Genomic DNA, 5,697 nt, shown 5'->3' with positions numbered 1-5,697 from the left:
AGCTCTTTGAGCTATCTACCTAGATGCTTTTTCTCTTTCTGGTATAGTCTCTTTTTGAGGGCATTGAGAATCATGCCGTTCGCCCGTTCGACCTGGCCATTGGCTCTAGGATGGGCAACAGAGACATATTTGATGGAGATGCATCGGTCTTCATAGAAGTTCTAAAAATGATGACCAGTGAATGTAGTTCCGAGGTCGGTGATAATGCTATTCTAGAGACCGAATCTATGGATGATATCTTCAAAAAGCTAAACTGCCTTCTTTGCAGTAGCTAAAACAAGCGGCTTGTATTCGATCCACTTGGAGAACTTGTCAATGGCGATGTATATGTACCAAAAACTGCTTAACACAGGCTTGAAAGGCCTAATCATGTCAAGTCCCTAGCATGCAAAAGGCCAAGAAGCTGAGATGGCCTGCAATTCCTGCGCCGGCACGTGTATTTGCTTGGCGAAAAACTGGCATCCTTCATAATGTCGGACGAGGTCTTCTGCATTGGAGATGGCCATGGGCCAGTAAAAACTAGCTCAGAAAGCTTTGCCGACCAGGTTTTTGGAGGTCGTGTGATTACCACAGGAGCCAGAGTAAATTTGAAGAAGTAATTTCACTCCCTCTTCTTAGGTGATGCATTTCTATAGTATCCCTTCCTTGGCGCTTTTTCTCATCAACTTCCCATCTACCAGCATGTCGGTGGGTACATCGACGCTAGTTAGGTACTTGATGAACTGTTCCCTCCAATCTATGGCCGGCGAAGGTACTGCAAGTACCAACTGCTCGGCGGGGGGAATTTCTTGAACTTCCTTCTCTTCCTTAATAGACGACGTAAAGATGTCTTGAACGAAGACCCCAGGTAGAATCATGGTGCAAGAAGAGCCTATCTTAGATAGGTGGTCGGCAAGCTGATTTTGGTCTCATACCACGTGGTGGTACTCGATACCGTAAAACTTTCCTTCGAGTTTCCTGATCTTGGCACAGTATGCATCTATCTTCTCACTAGAATAGGACCAATCTTTATTGACTTGGTTGATGACTAGCACAGAGTCTCTGTATACCATGAGTCATTTGACGCCAAGCTCAGTGGCTATATGGAGTCCATGGAGACATGCTTCATATTCCACGACGTTGTCAGAAGCTGGAAAATGAATTCAGAGGACGTAATGGAGCTTGTCCTTAGTTGGAGTAATGAATAAAATGCTAGCATCAGCACCATTGATGTTGAGGGCACCATCAAAATACATCACCCAGTGCTCAGAGCAAGCAGCGGGGATGGGCACTTGGATCTTGGTCCACTCAGTGATGAAGTCAGCCAGCGCCTACGACTTAATGGTTGGCCTACTTCTGAATTCTATGGAATAAGTGTCAAGCTCGACTGCCCACTTGATGATGCGGCCATTGACCTCTTTGTTATGGAGGATGTCCCCTAGAGGGAACTCGGTAACCATGGTGATCTTATAGTACTCGAAGTAATGGTGGAGCTTGCGCGACGTGACTAGAATGGCGTATAACAGCTTCTGAACCTAAGGGTAATGAGTTTTAGACTCTTTAAGAACCTCACTAATGAAGTAGACCGAATGTTGCACCTTATAGGTGTGTCCGACCTCCTCGCGCTCGACGACGATAGCTGTGCTAACAACGTGAGAGGTAGCAGCGTTGTAGATCAATAGGGTTTCGTCTGGTTGAGGCGCCATCATGATCGGTGGCTTCGTTAAAAACAACTTGAGCTGCTCGAAGGCCGTATCAGCCTCCTCCGACTAGGAGAAGCGCTCAGAGGCCTTGAGTAGTTTGAAGAACGATAGTCCTTTTTTGTCGAGGCATGATATAAAGTGGCTAAGAGCAGCCATGCACCCTATGAGCTTCTATATATCCTTTACGTAGGTTGGCCATTTCATATTAGTAATGGCGGAGACCTTGTCGGGGTTGGGTTCGATTCCACGGGGCACTAACGATGTAGCCCAGGAGTATGCCAGATGGAACTCTAAAGATGCACTTTGAAGGGTTCAACTTCCATCGATATCTTTTTAGGTTGGCAATGAGACTATCGGCGGTTTTGGATTTGATAACCATATCATCAATGTAAGCTTCGACGTTGTGGCCTATCTATTGGTTAAGGCACATCTGGATGGCCCTTTGGTAGGTTGCCCTAGCATTTTTTAGTCTAAAAGACATGGTGGTATAGCAATATGCACCGAAAGGCGTGATGAACGATGTTTTGATCTGGTCGTCCTCTTTGAGGGATATCTGGTGATAGCTAGAGTAATAGTCGAGGAAGAAGAGGAGTTCACAGCCGGTGGTGGAGTCTACAACCTTGTCTATCTAAGGTAGATTGAAGGGGTCTTTAGGGTAGTGTTTATTGAGATCAGTGTAATCAACGCACATTCTCTATTCTTTATTCTTTTGAACAAGAACTGGGTTTGCCAACCACTTAGGATGATACACTTCTTTAATAAATCCAGCTACTAAGAGCCGTTTTATTTCTACCCTAATAGCCTCCTTCTTGTCTGGCGTGAATCATTAGATCTTTTGCTTTATCGGCTTGGCAGTTGGCGAGACATTCAAGGAGTGCTCGATCTTCTCCCATGGTACCCCCGGCATGTCTATAGGTTTCTAAGCAAACACGTCGGTGTTGGCACATAGGAAGGAGACGAGCGTGCTTTCCTATTTGGGGTCGAGATGAGCCCTAATCTTGGTGATCTTGGTGGGGTCGTCAAGGCTGAGGCCGACCTCCTTCGTTTCCTTAGACTTGGTGGAGGCACGTGGAGACTCTAGCGCTGGGATCTCTAGGTCATCGGTGGGCACCATCTTGGCATCGTTGACCATACTAGCCATCTGGATGGAGAGGTCGGTGGCTTCGACGAGGGAGAGACTCTCTGTTTCATAGGCGTAGGTGATGGAGAGGTTGGCCCGTAGAGCTAGAACTCCTATCGACATGAGCATCTTCAATACCATATAGGTGTAGTATGGCATGGCCATGAACTCAGCCAGAGTTGGCTAACCAAGTATGGTGTGGTAGACGGTGTTGAAGTCGCTGACGTAGAAGTTGATGTGCTCGACACGAAAGTTGCAAGCCATGCCGAATTGTACCGGGAGGGTGATCTCTCCAAGCAGTCGGGATGCCCTACTAGGTACCACACCCTAGAAGGAGAATTCGGAGGGAGTGAGGTCTTCTACTCCAAGGCCCAGCTCCTTTAGGGCTCCGGCAAAGAGGAGGTTCAGGGCACTTCCGCCGTCGATGATTACTTTCTTGAAGAGTACTTTCTTGATAGTTGCATCGAGAACGAGGGGGAAATGCTCTATGTAAGGGATGCCCACCCATTGGTCAGCCCTGCTGAAGGTGATGGGGACCTCAGACCAGGGGCGATAGCTAGGGTCGGCGATAGCGCTTTCTATGTTGACGTCGAGCACCCGGCGGGTGGTGAGTTTTCGATCTCTTTTGTTCTTGATGGCGGCGAGGCCCCAAAGATAGTGGCGACCACTTTGTCATGATCTTGGAAGGCGTTATTGTTGTCCCTAGGTGGTTGGCGACCTCTAGCTCTATTGTCGTTGTCGTTGTCCTTTTTGGCCTAGAACTCCTTAGCCAAGTCAAGGCAGTCCTTCATCTTGTGCTTACTGTTCTTATGGAGGGGTCATGAGCCTTTGAGGATTTTCTTGTACTCCTCATCATAGTTACGTTTGGCATGAGGTTCGTCAACGGTGGCGACGATGTTGTCTGGTTGGCGACGGCGATACTGACCAGCTTTAGACCCTTCTAGCCGATCGTGGCCACTGTCCTAATGGTGGCCGTGGTCGTCGTAGCGGCAGTCACTGTGGCGTCATTCGTTGGGGCGATCGTCGCTGTGGTGAGTTGGGCGGTGAGTGCTTGTATCCTCATTGAAGCGAACTTTGGCCTCTTCAGCGTCGGCGTATTGATCGACGGTCGTGATCATCTTGCTAATCCCCTTTGGTGGCTTACGATTGAATTTGGAGCAGAGGTCACGATGATGGAGTCCTCTGACAAAGGCGGTGATGACTTCTGCTTTCGTGATGTTGGAAATAGAATTCCTTATCTTAGAAAATCGTCTGATGTAACTACGGAGGAGCTCGAACGGTTTTTGATAAATGCGATTCAGATCATGCTTGGTGCCTGATCGAGTACACGTAGCCGTGTAATTATCAGTGAAGACCTTCTTCAACTATTCCCAATATTCGATAGAATCTAGGGCGAGGCTAGTGAGCCAGTTCATTACGATCGGCGTGAGCATGACAGGAAGATAGTTCACCATGACACTAGTATCTCCCCCGACGGCATGCACAACTGTGGCATAAGCTTATAGCCACTGTGTGGGGTTCATCCGCCCCTCATAGGGCTCAACCCCGGTGATTTTGAAACCACGGGGCCACTGGAGTGTTTGGAGTGCTCTCATGAATGCTCATGGCCCTTTGAGATCGTCACTATCGGGATCGGCAGCATTTCCGACATTAAGTGGCTAGAGGGCTGCATCCAGATTACCAAATTCTTGCTCGTATTCTTGACGCCGATGTACTTCCTCCTCATGCCAAGAGAAATGGTGCCCATCGATATGACATCGCGCATCCCGGAGGTTGTTGATGTGTGCTCGGACATCTTGATCGACTTCTTGGTCATGTTGGCGAGGGTTGTTGATATGGTTCCCCCTAGCTATCCCCTGGAGGGGTTGTCTATCATCACGATGTTGGTTGGCGAAACGGCTTCTGCTGGGGCGACGATTGGATCTTGGCACGGTGGATCGGCGATTCGAGCTTGTCGAGTAGGAAGGTCCCTGATCCTGGCGAATCTCGTTGGCCTAGCAGTGCGCAGCTTTAAGCATTACGGTGACCTTGGTGACTTCTATCGTTTGCTCGAGCCGAGTGAGCTCATTAGCGGCCATGGCCAAGTTAGCACTTGGGGTCTTGTAGACATCGTGGCCGTCGACACGGATGAATTCGTCGTCGAGGTTGCGGCGGAGTGGGCGTGGCCTCCCTTGTGAGTCGAGTTGTTCTACATTGCAAGCAGCCTCGGCTAGCACAATGGCGGCCTCATTCGCTCGGCACTGTGCACGGTTGGTGTTTCTGTTGATGTGAGCTACGCGGTCCTCATCGGGTTTTTCATCCCACGGAGGGCTGTCGATGCTGACATTAAAAATCCCACCTCTACGGAAGGGTGGAAAAGGAGGTTGGACAACAGCGGTTTTGGCGATAATCTCTTTAGAGCCTTAGGACTCAGAGTCTGGATTTTCCTCCAGGATGGTGTGGATGGATTCTTCGGGGCGTTGGCCGATTTGCAGCATATTGATAGTCGGCGAGAGCTAGTCGACAAGAGGATAGATGTCTCAAATCTGGTCGGTGAATTTGTTCCTTAGGGCATCCTAATAGATGGTGGTCGTATCCCTTGGAGTTTGCCGATCGGCTTCCGATAGATCGGAACCGAAATGTGGTCGGCGCCGAACCAAAGTGGTCAGAGCCGATTCTGTGAGGGAGAGGCAGTCGGTGAGCTTCTGGCCGACCTGATCGATGGATGCGATTAGATCGTCGTTGCCGACCTGCTTCCTCGAATAGCGGGGCAGCAGGCGGCGAGTTGTTGGTGAAGACAACCTCGAAGGCGGCTCCGAGATCAGATCTGCTGTTGCAGGCGTTGGTGTGGTCGGCGCAGAATCGATTTGCACCGGCTTGATGATCTCTCCGTCTCCATCAGCATTGATGACCCAG

The sequence above is a fragment of the Miscanthus floridulus genome, chromosome 1 (assembly GCF_019320115.1).
Source record: "Miscanthus floridulus cultivar M001 chromosome 1, ASM1932011v1, whole genome shotgun sequence".
NCBI classification, from domain to species: Eukaryota; Viridiplantae; Streptophyta; class Magnoliopsida; order Poales; family Poaceae; genus Miscanthus; species Miscanthus floridulus.
This window is presented reverse-complemented; position numbering follows the sequence as displayed.